The sequence below is a fragment of the Arachis stenosperma genome, chromosome 5 (assembly GCF_014773155.1).
Source record: "Arachis stenosperma cultivar V10309 chromosome 5, arast.V10309.gnm1.PFL2, whole genome shotgun sequence".
NCBI lineage: Eukaryota > Viridiplantae > Streptophyta > Magnoliopsida > Fabales > Fabaceae > Arachis > Arachis stenosperma.
Window position 1 is genome coordinate 45,180,780 of NC_080381.1, and position 15,628 is coordinate 45,196,407.

The window sequence follows — 15,628 nt, forward strand, 5'->3', positions numbered from 1 at the left end:
TTCAAAGGACAAGCATCTCCAAAACTCCAACATATTCCCATTACTGCAACAAGTAACGCTTGTTCTCTATTATTAAAGTAATAATTTATTCTACGCTTAATGGCCAATTAATCCTTGTTATCCTAACTAAGCCAAATAAAATAAATATTGATTGCTTCAAACCAATAATCTCTGTGGATTCGACCCTTACTCACGTAAGGTATTACTGGACGACCCAGTACACTTGCTGGTAGTTGAACGGAATTGTGCTTCAAGTAATAGAGTTAATAGTTTTTGGCACATACAAAGCCAAAAGGAAACAATTTCGTCCACCAAGTTTTTGGCGCCGTTGCCGGGATTATTGAGTTTGACAATTGAAGGCTTATTTTATTTCTTAGATTAGGAATAATTTATTTTATTTTTATTGTTATAGAGTCATTAAATTTATTGATAGGATAGATAGTTTCTTTTCAAAAATTATTATTTTTCTTTTAATTAATTGTTAAATTTTCGTGAGTTTAGTGTCTTGTTCTAAGTTTGGTGTCAATTGCATATCTCATATTTTCTTTAAAATTTTCGACTTGTGTTCTTTGTTCTTCATTGATCTTCAAGTTGTTCTTGTTTATTTTTCTTGTTGATCTTTATTTTTCTTGTTTGTGTCTTTCTTGTTTCTCTTGTGCTTTTTCAAACATTAGTTTTCAAAAATTTATTATTCATAAAAATAATACATCTTTAAAATACTTACATCTTTAAATCAGTTGGTTATAGCGTTGGCTTATGTTCTTGGCAATTGGGCACCTTCTTTTAAAATCTTTTTTTTTTTCAAAAATAATTTTTCTTGATTTAATTGTGCCAAACTTTAAGTTTGGTGTTTTCTTGTTATTTTTTTATAATTTCGAAAATTCATGTTTTCTAAAAATTTTAAGTTTGGTGTTCTTCTTGTTCTTGGTGTTCTTGTGAATCTTCAAAGTGTTCTTGAGTTTTTCTTGTGTCTTGATCTTAAAATTTTTAAGTTTGGTGTTCCTTGGTGTTTTCCCTCCAAAAATTTTCGAAAATAAGGAGTACTAGATCTAAAAATTTAAATCTTGTGTCTTTTGTGTGTTTTTCTCTTTCATCATAAAATTCAAAATTAAAAAAAAAAAAATTTATTTTCTAACCAATTTTAAAACACTTTTTCGAAATTTTACATTAAAATTCAATTTTCAATTTCAAAATTTTACTTTCTTTTATTTATTTCGTTTTTATTTACTTATATTTTATTATTCCATTTTTTCCTCAATATTTCAAACTATAAATTCTCAACTTGTATTCAATCATGGAAGCAAGTAGGAATGAACAGTCCAAGAGGACTCTGGGGTCATATGCTAATCCCACTACTGCTTCATATGGGAGTAGTTTGTATACCCTCCATTGGAGCTAGTAGCTTTGAGCTGAATCCTCAGCTCATTATCATGGTGCAGCAAAACTGCCAGTACTCTGGTCTTCCACATGAAGAACCTACAGAGTTTCTGGCACAATTTCTGCAAATTGCTGATACATGATAAGGAAGTGGATCAGGATATCTACAGATTACTACTGTTTCCATTTGCTGTAAAAGATCAAGCTAAGAGGTGGTTAAATAACCAGCCTAAGAACAGCATAAAAACATGGAAACAGCTGTCAGAAAAATTCCTGAATCACTATTTCCCTCCCAAACGGATGACACAGCTAAGGCTAAACATCCAAGGCTTCAAACAAGGAGATAATGAATCCCTTATGATGCTTGGGAGAGATACAGAGAGATGCTAAGAAATGCCCCTCTGAAATGTTTTCAGAATGGGTGCAATTAGACATCTTCTACTATGGGCTTACAGAAAAAGCTCAGATTTCTCTAGACCACTCAGCTGGTGGATCTATACACATGAGAAAAACAATTGAAGAAGCTCAAGAGCTTATTGATACAGTTGCCAGAAATCAATATGTATCTAAGCAGTGAATCTTCTAAGAAAGGAGAAGCTAAAACAGTAACTGCAGAACTCAGTCCGGTGGATCAGGCTATGAATTTAATCAGCAATTAGACTTTCTAACTCAGCTAGCCGAATTCAAGGAGATATTACAGGAAACAAGAATGGCAAACAGGAACATGGAAGTGCAATTAAAGCAAACAGAAAAACGACTGTCAAAACAAATAGTAGAAGAATGCCAAGCAGTTCAATTAAGAAGTGGGAAAAATTAATACCTCACTTCAAAGCAGCAAGAAGCAAGGACATGAACGAATAGCTAATCAAAATCCCTCTGAGGACAAGCAGAGCCCAGAAAGGGATAAAGCTGGCGCTGAACGCCCAGACCATGCTGATTCCTGGCGTTCAACGCCAGAAACAAGCTTGAATCTGGCGTTGAACGCCCAAAAGGAGCATGGTTCTGGCGTTCAAACGCCAGTAACAAGCAAGGAAGTGGCGTCTAACGCCACTCCAGCTCCTACCTCTGGCATTCAAATGCCAGTAGGGAATCAGTCACATACAAGTGCTGATAACAAGGCTTCCCAACCCACTTCTGTAGGTAATAAACCTGCAGCAACTAAGGTTGAGGAATACAGAGCCAAATGCCTTATCCTCAAAAACTCCGCCAAGCGGAACAAGATAAGCAATTTGCCCGCTTTGCAGACTATCTCAGGACTCTTGAAATAAAGATTCCGTTTGCAGAAGCACTTGAGCAAATACCCTCTTATGCTAAGTTCATGAAAGAGATCTTAAGTCATAAGAAGGATTGGAGGGAGACTGAAAAGGTTACCTCACTGAAGAATGCAGTGCAGTCATTCTAAAAAGCTTACCTGAGAAGCTTAAAGATCCTGGAGCTTTATGATACCATGCACATTAGAAGGTAATTGCACCAAGCAAGCTTTATGTGACCTTGGGGCAAGTATCAACCTAATACCTGCATCTACTATCAGAAAGCTTGGTTTAACTGAAGAAATCAAACCAACCAGGATATGTCTTCAACTTGCTGATGGCTCCATTAAATACCCATCAGGCGTGATTGAAGACATGATTGTCAAGGTTGGGCCATTTGCCTTTCCTACTGACTTTGTGGTGCTGGAAATGGAGAGCACAAGAGTGCAACTCTCATTCTAGGAAGACCTTTCCTAGCAACTGGCCGAACCCTCATTGATGTCCAAAAAGGGGAAGTAACCTTGAGAGTCAATGAGGAGGAATTCAAGTTGAATGTGGTCAAAGCCATGCAACATCCAGACACCCCAAATGACTGCATGAGTGTTGACATGATTGATTCTCTGGTAAGAGAGGTCAATATGGCTGAGAGTCTCGAATCAGAGCTAGAGGACATCTTTAAAGATGTTCAGCCTGATTTGGAGGAGTCAGAGAAGATAATAGAACCTCTGAAAATCCCTCAGGAAGAGGAGAAACCTCCAAAACCCGAGCTCAAACCATTACCACCATCCCTGAAATATGCATTTCTGGGAGAAGGTGAAACCTTTCCTGTAATTATAAGCTCTACCTTGGAGCCACAGGAAGAGGAAGCACTAATTCAAGTGCTAAGGACGCACAAGACAGCTCTTGGGTGGTCCATTAGTGATCTTAAGGGCATTAGCCCAGCCAGGTGCATGCACAAAATCTTGTTGGAAGATGACGCCAAGCCAGTGGTTCAACCACAAAGGCGGCTGAATCCAGCTATGAAAGAAGTGGTGCAGAAAGAGGTCACTAAATTACTAGAGGCTGGGATTATTATCCTATTTCTGACAGCCCCTGGGTGAGCCCTGTCCAAGTTGTCCCTAAGAAAGGAGGCATGACAGTAGTTCACAATGAAAAAAATGAACTGGTTCCTACAAGGACAGTTACAGGGTGGCGTATGTGTATTGATTATAGAAATCAATACAGCCACCAGAAAGGATCATTTTCCTTTACCATTCATAGACCAGATGCTAGAAAGACTAGCAGGTCATGAATACTACTGCTTTCTGGATGGATATTCAGGTTATAATCAAATTGCAGTAGATCCCCAGGATCAAGAGAAAACGGCATTCACATGCCCTTCTGGAGTATTTGCATACAGAAGGATGCCATTTGGCTTATGCAATGCACCTGCAACCTTTCAGAGGTGCATGCTCTCAATTTCTCTGATATGGTGGAAAAATTCCTGGAAGTCTTCATGGATGACTTTTCAGTATTTGGAGACTCATTCAGCTCCTGCCTTAACCATTTAGCACTTGTTCTGAAAAGATGCCAAGAGACTAACCTGGTTTTAAACTGGGAAAAATGTCACTTTATGGTGACTGAAGGAATTGTCCTTGGACACAAAATTTCGAACAAGGGGATAGAGGTGGACCAAGCTAAGGTAGAAGTAATTGAAAAATTACCACCACCTGCTAATGTTAGGCAATCAGAAGTTTTCTGGGACATGCAGGGTTTTATAGGAGGTTTATAAAGGATTTTTCAAAAATCGCCAAACCCCTGAGCAACCTGCTAGCTGCAGACATGCATTTATCTTTGATGAGAAGTGTCTGCAGGCATTTGAAACTCTGAAAGCTAAATTGGTCACAGCACCAATCATCTCTGCACCAGACTGGACATTACCATTTGAACTAATGTGTGATGCCAGTGACCATGCCATTGGTGCAGTGTTGGGGCAAAGGCATGACAAGCTTCTGCATGTCATTACTATGCCAGCCGTGTGCTAAATGATGCACAGAAGAATTACACAACCACAGAAAAAGAGCTACTTGCAGTGGTTTACGCCATTGACAAATTCAGATCCTACTTAGTAGGATCAAAAGTGATTGTGTACACTGATCATGCTGCTCTTAAATATCTACTCACAAAGCAAGATTCAAAACCCAGACTCATCAGATGGGTGCTGCTTCTGCAAGAGTTTGATATAGAAATAAGAGACAGAAAAGGGACAGAAAATCAAGTAGCAGATCACCTGTCCCGAATAGAACCATTGGAAGGGGCGTCCCTCCCTCTCACTGAAATTTCTGAAACCTTTCCGGATGAGCAATTACTAGCCGTCCAGGAAGTGCCATGGTTTGCAGACATTGCAAACTACAAGGCAGTGAGATTCATACCCAAGGAGTACAGTAAGGTGCAATCAAAGAAATTAAACAGATGCAAAATACTATCTCTGGGATGAACCATATCTCTTTAAGAGATGTGCAGACGGAGTAATCCGTAGATGTGTGCCTAAAGAAGAAGCACAGAAGATCCTTTGGCATTGCCATGGATCACAGTATGGAGGACATTTTGGAAGTGACGAACAGCCACAAGAGTCCTCCAGAGTGGCTTCTACTGGCCTACTCTCTATAAAGATTCCGAGCATTGTGCTTAACTGTGATAGTTGCCAGAGATCAGGCAACCTGCCCCACAGTTATGCTATGCCTCAACAAGGAATCTTGGAAATTGAGTTGTTTGATGTATGGGGTATTGACTTCATGGGACCTTTCCCACCATCATACTCAAACACCTATATTCTGGTGGCAGTGGATTATGTATCCAAATGGGTGGAGGCTATTGCAACACCCACTAATGACACTAAAACAGTGTTAAAATTCCTCCAGAAACATATCTTCAGCAGATTTGGTATCCCCAGAGTGTTAATCAGTGATGGGGGTACTCATTTCTGTAATAAGCAGCTCTACTCTGCTCTAGTCCGTTATGGAGTCAACCACAGGGTGGCTACTCCATATCACCCACAGACTAATGGGCAGGCAGAAGTCTCAAATAGAGAACTTAAAAGAATCCTGGAACGGACTGTAATTAACCGCAGAAAGGATTGGGCAAGAAGCTTGGATGATGCTCTGTGGGCATACAGAACAGCATTAAGACCCCTATAGGGACCTCTCCATACCAGCTTGTGTATGGAAAGGCGTGTCACTTGCCAGTGGAACTGGAACACAAGGCCTACTGGGCAACCAGACTCCTGAACCTTGATGCCAAATTAGCTGGAGAAAAACGATTGCTCCAGTTAAATGAGCTAGAAGAGTTTAGACTCAATGCTTTTGAAAATTTCTTCGCTATTCTAACTCTAGGCTCAAATTATTCCCCGGGAAATTAAAATCCGGTGGAGAGGTCCATATGTAATTACAAGTGTATCACCATATGGCTACATAGAGCTTCAAGATAATGACTCTAACAAAAAGTTCATTGTCAATGGACAAAGAGTTAAACATTATCTTGAAGGCAATTTTGAGCAAGAATGCTCAAGACTGAGACTTAATTGAAGAATCAGTGATAGTCCAGCTAATGACATTAAAGAAGCGCTTGCTGGGAGGCAACCCAGCCATATACAAAGTTTAATTACTAATTAAATAAATTTTCTTTCTTTACAGGTTTAGGTATAAGTATCTTCAAAGGTGAAATAACAAATTAACTGAAGTCCCAAGAGTTACAGAGAAATTTGGAAGTTCACTGGCATGAAAAAGCCAGTAAGAAACACTTTGGGCGTTAAACGCCCAAAAGAAGCACCCACTGGGCGTTTAACGCCAGTAAGGGTAGCCTTCTGGGCGTTAAACGCCAGAAAGGAGCATCTTCTGGGCGTTAAACGCCAGAAAGATGCACCTTCTGGGCGTTTAACGCCAATCTGCTAGCATTCTGGGCGTTTAGAAAACGCCCAGTAAAGAAGGACTTCCTGGCGTTCAACGCCAGAAAGAAGCATCACATGGGCGTTGAACGCCCAGGAGAAGCATCACATGGGCGTTAAACGCCCAAACCATGCACCATGTGGGCGTTTAACGCCAGGATGGTGGGAGGAGGTACAATTTCGTTTTTCTTTAATATTTTTTCCAAATTTTTATGTTTCAATTCATGATTTCTTGCATCAACATATTTCAAATTATCATCTCTCATCCCAAATTAGAGTTCTAAAAATCCTAATTTCTAATATCCCTTTTTCAAAATATCAAAGGTATCTTAATCCATAAAGGACAAATTAATTTTCAATCCAATCAAACTCTTTTAAAAATTTGTTTTCAAAACTCAATTATCTTTTTTAAAAAAAAAAAAAAAAAATACCTTTTTCAAAATTAAATTTTTCAGATTTGTCTTTTAAATTCTTATTCATATCTTTCTCTTTTAAAAATTATATCTTTTTCTAATCATATCTTTTAAAATCATATCTTTTATCTTATCTCTTTCTTATTTTTCGAAAAATAACCCACCCCCCCTCCCTATATCTTGTGTTCGGCGCCCTCCTCATCATCCAAACTGCTCTCCTCCTATCCCTCTTCTTTCTTCTCTTTTTGCTTGAGGACAAGCAAAGCTCTAAGTTTGGTGTGGATATCCGTGATCATCAAATTCATGGCCCCAAGAGGAAAACAACCCACCCAAAAGGGCAAGAAAGAAAGCGCTCCAAAGCCACTTTGGAATCAAGGGAAGTTCTTATCTAAAGAACATTCAGATCATTATTATAAAATAATGAGTCACAGATCAGTGATCCCGGAAGTCAGATTTGATTTGAAAGAAGATGAATATCCGGAGATCCAAGAGCAAATCAGAAACAGGCATTGGGAAATTCTGGCCAATCCTGAAACAAAAGTGGGAAGAAACATGGTTCAAGAGTTCTATGCTAATCTATGGCAGACAGAAAGGCAAAGAATCGTTGGAGCTGCTATCTTTGATCATAAAACTGTGGTCAGAGGAAAGATCATTCATACCAATCCTGACAGGATCAGGGAGATATTCAAGATTCCTCAACTAAAAGACGACCCAGACTCCTTTAATAGGAGAATGATGAGGGTCAATAAAGGATTGGACAGGATCTTGGAAGATATATGCGTTCCTAGAGCCAAGTGGACTACCAGCACAACTGGCGACCCAGTTCAACTAAAAAGGGAGGATCTAAAACCAGTAGCCAGAGGCTGGCTGGATTTCGTAGGGCGTTCCATATTGCCCACCAGCAACCGTTCTGAAGTAACCATCAAAAGAGCTGTCATGATTCACTGCATCATGTTGGGAAAAGAGGTAGAAGTCCATCAACTGATCTCATGTGAGCTATACAAAGTAGCAAACAGGAACTCTAAAGACGCCAGATTGGCCTATCCAAGCTTAATTTCTATGCTCTGCAAAGATGCCGGAGTGAAGATGGGAATAACAGAGTACATCCCAGTTGAAAAGCCAATTACTGGAATATCAATGGTCAGACAGCAACAAGATGATTCAACCAGGAAGAGAGCACAAGAAGCTCTCCCAGAACTGCCTCAATTCGAATATTGGGAACATCTTGAAGCCTCTATTTCCAGATTGCAAGAAGCTATGGATCAAATAAAGGAAGAACAGAATAATCAAAGTAGCATGCTTTGCAAACTGCTCAAAGAACAGGAGGAGCAAGGGCGTGATCTAAGGGAGCTGAAGCGCCAAAAATTAATCCTTGAACAACACCCCAGAGATTAGAAGAACACGTCCTTCCTCAAAACAAAAGGTTGCTGAGTTCCAATTTTCCTGCTTTAATTTAGTGATAGCATTTTTTATTTGAAATTCACCTTAGGAGATATTTAGTAGTAATTAGTATGTCTATTTTGATTTTATTTCCAATTAAGCTATAGTTTATTTTTCTCATCATCATCAGGCATGAATAAAGTAGTAGATTTTATTTTAGAATAAAGAAGTAATCTATATTTTTCGAGTTCCTAATAATAAAATTTATAATTAATTATATGTGGTGGCAATACTTTTGTTCTCTGAATGAATGCTTGAACAGTGCATAAATTGTATTTTGAATTTGATGAATATTGGCTCCTGAAAGGATGAGGAACACGAAAAATATTATTGATGATCTGAAAAATCATGAAATTGATTCTTGAAGCAAGAAAAAGCAGCAAAAAAAAAAAATATATATATATATATATATATATATATATATATATAATTACAATCAAAAGGAATAAAAGCCAAGCAGCCCTTAAAACCAAAAGGCAAGGGTAAAAAGGATCCAAGGCTTTGAGCATCTATGGATAGGAGGGCCCAAGGAAATAAAATCCAGGCCTAAGCGGCTAAATCAAGCTGTCCCTAACCATGTGCTTGTGTCATGAAGGTCCAAGTGAAAAGCTTGAGACTGAGTGGTTAAAGTCGTGATCCAAAGCAAAAGAGTGTGCTTAAGAGCTCTGGACACCACTGACTGGGGACTCTAGCAAAGCTGAGTCACAATCTGAAAAGGTTCACCCAGTTATGTGTCTGTGGCATTTATGTATCCGGTGGTAATACTGGAAAACAAAGTGCTTAGGGCCACAGCCAAGACTCATAAAATAACTGTGTTCAAGAATCAACATACTACACTAGGAGAGTCAATAATACTATCTGAATTCTGAGTTCCTAAGGATGCCAATTATTCTGAAAATTTAAAGATACAGGGGGATGCCAAAACTGTTCAGAGACAAAAAGCTACAAGCCCCGCTCATCTAATAAATTTGAACTTCATCTAAAACTCTGAATATATACTACTTCTTAATTTCTGTTAGAACCTATTTTATTCATCTAGTTGCTTGAGGACAAGCAACAGTTTAAGTTTGGTGTTGTGATGAGCGGATATTTTGTACGCTTTTTGGGGGTAATTTCATGTAGATTTTAGCATGTTTCAGTTAGTTTTTAGTAAAATAATATTAGTTTTTAGGCAAAAATCATATTTCTGGACTTTACTATGAGTGTGTGTATTTTTCTGTGATTTCAGGTATTTTCTGGCTGAAATTGAGGGAGTTGAGCAAAAATCTGACTTAGGCTGAAAAAGGACTGCTGATGCTGTTGGATCCTGACCTCCCTGCACTCGAAATGGATTTTCTGGAGCTACAGGAGTCCAATTGGCGCGCTCTCAACGGCGTTGGAAAGTAGACATCCAGGGCTTTCCAGCAATATATAATAGTCCATACTTTGCGCAAGGATAGACGACGTAACTTGGCGTTGAACGCCAAGTACATGCTGCTGTCTGGAGTTAAACGCCAGAAAAACGTCATGATCCGGAGTTGAACGCCCAAAACACGTCAAAACCTGGAGTTTGACGCCAAGAAAGGCCTTTACACGTGGAAAGCTTTAGTCTCAGCCCCAGCACACACCAAGTGGGCCCCAGAAGTGGATTTCTGCACCAATTATCTTAGTTTACTCAATTTTCTGTAAACCTAGGTCACTAGTTTACTATTTAAACAACTTTTACAGACTTATCTTGTACCTCATGCTATTTTCAGATCTGAATTACATACTTTGTGACGGCATGAGTCTCTAAACTCCATTGTTGGGGGTGAGGAGCTCTGCAGCGTCTCGATGATTTAATACAATTCCTTTGTTTTCCATTCAAACACGCTTGTTCTTATCTAAGATGTTTATTCGCGCTTAACTGTGGAGAAGGTGATGATCCGTGACACTCATCACCTTCCTCAATCCATGAACGTGTGCCTGACAACCACCTCCGTTCTACATCAGATTGAATGAATGTCTCTTAGCTTCCCTAATCAGAATCTTCGTGGTATAAGCTGGATTGATGGCGGCATTCATGAGAATCCGGAAAGTCTAAACCTTGTCTGTGGTATTCCGAGTAGGATTCCGGGATTGAATGACTGTGACGTGCTTCAGACTTTAACCTGCTGGGCGTTAGTGACAGACGCAAAAGAGGGATTCTATTCCAGTAGGAGCGGGAACCAACCGGTGATTGGCCGTACTGTGACAGAGTGCGTGCATAGCTTTCACTGCGAGGATGGGAAGTAGCCATTGACAACGGTGACACCCTACATAGAGCTTGCCATGGAAGGAACCTGCGTGTGAGAAGAGGATTTCAAGGAAGAGTAGAAATTCAAAGGACAAAGCATCTCCAAAACTCCAACATATTCTCCAGTGCTGCAAATCAAAGTAACATTGTTCCCTCTTTTATGAAATCCAGTAATTTCACTTTTAATCCAAATTAATCCTTGTTGACATCCTAACTAAGATTAATAAAATAAATATTGATTGTTTCAAACCAATAATCTCTGTGGATTCGACCCTTACTCACGTAAGGTATTACTTGGACGACCCAGTACACTTGCTGGTCAGTTGAACGGAATTGTGCTCTGAGCAAGTAATCAGTTAGTTAAATTAGTTCTCTTTGGCACATGCCAAGGAGCCATTAATTAAGGAACACAATTTCGTCCACCACTGAGCATTCAAAAATGCCCAGTGAAGAAGACAGACTGGCGTTTAAACGCCAGCCAGGGTACCTGGTTGGGCGTTTAACGCCCAAAAAGGTAGCATTTTGGGCGTTAAACGCCAGAATGTATACCATTCTGGGCGTTTAACGCCAGGATGGTGCTAGGGGGAAGATTTTGTTTTCAAACCATTTTTTTTTCAAGTTTTCAAAGTTTTTCAAAATCAAATCTTTTTCAAATCATATCTTTTCAATCAAATGTTTTCAAAATCAATTTCTTTCCTTTTTCAAAGATACTTACTAACAATTAATGATTTGATTGAACATTTTTTGCCTTTTCTGTAAAGGAAGGTTTTATGTTTGAATCATATCTTTTCTTGTTAGGCAAGTCATCAATTTTTTTTTTAATCATATCTTTTCAAATTGTTTTCAAATCATATCTTTTAAAATTGTTTTCAAATCATATCTTCTCAATCACATCTTTTTAAAACCATAACTTTTCAATCAAACCTTTTCAATCACATCTTTTTCAAATTAGTTTTCAATCAAATCTTTTTAACTTCTAATCTCAAAATCTTTTTCAAAAATCACTTGATTTATCTTCCACTTTCAATTTTCGAAAATTATCAATCAAATTTTCGAAAATGTTTTCAAAATCTTTTAATTGAATTTTCGAAAATTCTCTTCCCTCCTTCCCACATCCTTCTATTTATGGAGTACCACTCCTTCTAAATGCACAATTCGAACCTTATCTAATTAAAGTTCGAATTCTTCTTCTCCTTCTTCTTTCTATTTCTCTTTTCCTCTGACACTTCAAGGAATCTCTATACTGTGACATAGAGGATTCCACATTTTCTTTTTCTCTTCTCTTTCATATGAGCAGGAGCAGAGACAAAGGCATTCTTGTTGAAGCTGACCCTGAACCTGAGAGAACCTTGAAGCGAAAGCTAAGAGAAGCTAGAGCACAACTCTCTGTTGAGGACCTGACCGAATTCTTCAAGGAAGAAGAACCCATGGCAGCCGAAAATAACAACAATGCCAACAATGCAAGGAAGGTGCTGGGTGACTTCACTGCACCTACTCCTGATTTCTATGGGAGAAGCATCTCTATCCCTGCCATTGGAGCAAACAACTTTGAGCTTAAGCCTCAATTAGTTTCTCTAATGCAACAGAATTGCAAGTTCCATGGACTTCCAATGGAAGATCCTCATCAGTTCTTAGCTGAATTCTTGCAAATCTGTGACACAGTCAAGACTAATGGGGTTAACCCTGAGGTCTACAGACTGATGCTATTCCCTTTTGCTGTAAGAGACAGAGCTAGAATATGGTTGGATTCTCAACCTAAAGAAAGCCTGGACTCTTGGGAAAAGCTAGTCAATGCCTTCTTGGCAAAGTTCTTTCCACCACAAAGATGGAGTAAGCTTAGAGTGGAAGTCCAAACCTTCAGACAGAAGGATGGAGAATCCCTCTATGAAGCTTGGGAAAGATACAAACAATTAATCAGAAGATGTCCTTCTGACATGCTTTCTGAATGGAGCATCATAGGTATTTTCTATGATGGTCTCTCTGAACTATCCAAGATGTCTTTGGATAGCTCTGCTGGAGGATCTCTTCATCTGAAGAAGACGCCTGCAGAAGCTCAAGAATTGATTGAAATGATTGCAAATAACCAATTCATGTACACTTCTGAAAGGAATCCTGTGAATAATGGGACTAGTCAGAAGAAAGGAGTTCTTGAGATTGACACTCTGAATGCCATACTGGCTCAGAACAAGATATTGACTCAACAAGTCAATTTGATTTCTCAAAGTCTGTCTGGAATGCAAAATGCACCAAACAGTACTAAGGATGCTTCATCTGAGGAAGAAGCTTATGATCCTGAGAACCCTTCCATGGAAGAGGTGAATTACCTAGGAGAACCCTATGGAAACACCTATAATTCCTCATGGAGAAATCACCCAAATCTCTCATAGAAGAATCAAGAGAGACCTCAACAAGGTTTCAATAACAATAATGGTGGAAGAAACAGGTTTAGCAATGGCAAGCCTTTTCCATCATGTTCTCAGCAACAGACAGAGAGTTCTAAGTAGAGTACTTCTGACTTAGCAACAATGGTCTCTGATCTAATAAAGACCACTCAAAGTTTCATGAATGAAACAAGGTCCTCCATCAGAAATTTGGAAGGACAAGTGGGACAGCTGAGCAAGAAAATTACTGAACTCCCTCCTAGCACTCTCCCAAGTAATACAGAAGAAAATCCAAAAGGAGAGTGCAAAGCCATAGACATGGCCGAATATGGAGAGGAAAGAGAGGAGGTGGACGCCACTGAGGAAGACCTCAATGGGCGTGCACCAACCTCCTCTGAGTTCCCCAATGAGGAACCATGGGAATCTGAGGCTCAAATTGAGACCATAGAGATTCCATTGGACTTACTTCTGCCTTTCATGAGCTCTGATGAGTATTCTTCCTCTGAAGAGGATGAGTATGTCACTGAAGATCAAGTTGCTAAATACCTTGGAGCAATCATGAAACTAAATGACAAGTTATTTGGAAATGAGACTTGGGAGGATGAACCTCCCTTGCTCACCAAAGAACTGGATGACTTGTCTAGGCAGAAACTGCCTCAAAAGAGGCAGGATCCTGGGAAGTTTTCTATACCTTGTACCATAGGCACCATGACCTTCAAGAAGGCCTTGTGTGACTTATGGTCAAGTGTAAACCTCATGCCCCTCTCTGTAATGGAGAAATTAGGGATCTTTGAGGTGCAAGCTGCAAGAATCTCATTAGAGATGGCAGACAATTCAAGAAAACAAGCTCATGGACTTGTAGAGAATGTTTTGGTGAAGATTGAAGACCATTACATCCCTACTGATTTCATAGTCCTAGAGACTGGAAAGTGCATGGATGAATCCATCATCCTTGGCAGACCCTTCCTAGCCACAGCAAAGGCTGTGATTGATGTTGATAGAGGAGAGTTGATCATTCAAGTGAATGAAGAATCCTTGGTGTTTAAGGCCCAAGGACATCCCTCTATCATCATGGAGAGGAAGCATGAAGAGCTTCTCTCAAAACAGAGCCAAGCAGAGCCCCCACAGTCAAACTCTAAGTTTGGTGTTGGGAGGCCACAACCAAACTCTAAGTTTGGTGTTGAACCCCCACATTCAAACTCTAAGTTTGGTGTTGGGAGGTTCCAACACGGTTCTGAGTATTTCTGAGGCTCCATGAGAGTCCTCTGTCAAGCTACTGACATTAAAGAAGCGCTTGTTGGGAGGCAACCCAATGTTTTATAGTTAACTACTTTCTTTTGTTATTTTTTTTTTTTTGTAGGTTGATGATCATAAGAAGTCACAAAAACAATGAAAAAAGCAAAAACAGAATGAAAAATAGGAAGAAAAATAGCACACCCTGGAGGAAGAAGCTGCTGGCATTTAAACGCCAGTAAGCCTAGCAGTTGGGCGTTTAACGCCCAGTCTGGCACCATTCTGGGCGTTTAACGCCAGAAAGGGGCACCAGACTGGCGTTAAACGCCAGAAAAGGGCAAGAACTTGGCGTTAAACGCCAGGAATGGGCACCAGCCCGGCGTTTAACGCCAGAATTGGCTCAAAACGTGATTTTTGATGCCATTTGGTGCAGGGATGACTTTTCCTTGACACCTAAGGATCTGTGGACCCCACAGGATCCCCACAAACCCCTCACCTATCAAATCCCATCTCTCTCTTCACCACTCACCTCCATAAAACTCCACTTACCTCACCATCCAAATTCAAACCACTACTTCTTCCCCTTTGGCCTAACCACAAAGCCATCTCCCTCTCCTCCATTTCTTCTTCTTCTACTCTCTTCTTCCTTCTTTTGCTCGAGGACGAGCAAACCTTTTAAGTTTGGTGTGGAAAAAGCATTGCTTTTTGTTTTTCCATAACCATTTATGGCGTCCAAAGCCGGTTCAACTGAGAAGGCATGACCTCAAGCCCATCACTAAGAAGAAGATGGAGCAAACAAGAGACCCCTCTCATCAAGAAATCCCTGAGATACCTCAAGGGATGCACTTTCCTCCACAAGACTACTGGGAGCAAATTAACACCTCCCTAGGAAAATTAAGTTCCAACATGGGACAACTAAGGGTGGAGCACCAAGAACATGCCATCCTCCTCCATGAAATTGGAGAAGATCAAAGGATCATGAGAGAGGAGCAACAAAGACAAGGAAGAGACATTGAGGAGCTCAAACACTCCATAGGATCTTCAAGAGAAAGAAAGAGCTGCCATCACTAAGGTGGACCCGTTCTTTAATCCCCTTGTTCTTTATTTTTCTGTTTTTCGAATTTTAGTGCTTTATGTTTATCCATGTTTGTGTCTTATGATCATTAGTGTCTTAGTGTCTATGCCTTAAAGTTATGAATGTCCTATGAATCCATCACCTTTCTTGAATAAAAACGTGCTTAATTGAAAAGGAAAGAATTGCATGGATTCTGAATTTTATAATAGTTTAATTAATTTGATGTGGTGGCAACACTTTTGTTCTCTGAATGTATGCTTGAACAGTGCATATGTCTTTTGAA

At 39.6% G+C, this 15,628-nt stretch overlaps 1 non-coding gene across 1 annotated transcript; it reads right to left on the reverse strand.

The window, feature by feature from the left end:
* Nucleotides 1–12,488: 12,488 nt before the first annotated feature.
* Nucleotides 12,489–12,596, reverse strand: LOC130983403 (small nucleolar RNA R71). Its single transcript, XR_009087396.1, has one exon. It is a non-coding gene; the product is annotated as a small nucleolar RNA R71 (small nucleolar RNA).
* Between the last annotated feature and the right edge of the window lie 3,032 nt (nt 12,597–15,628).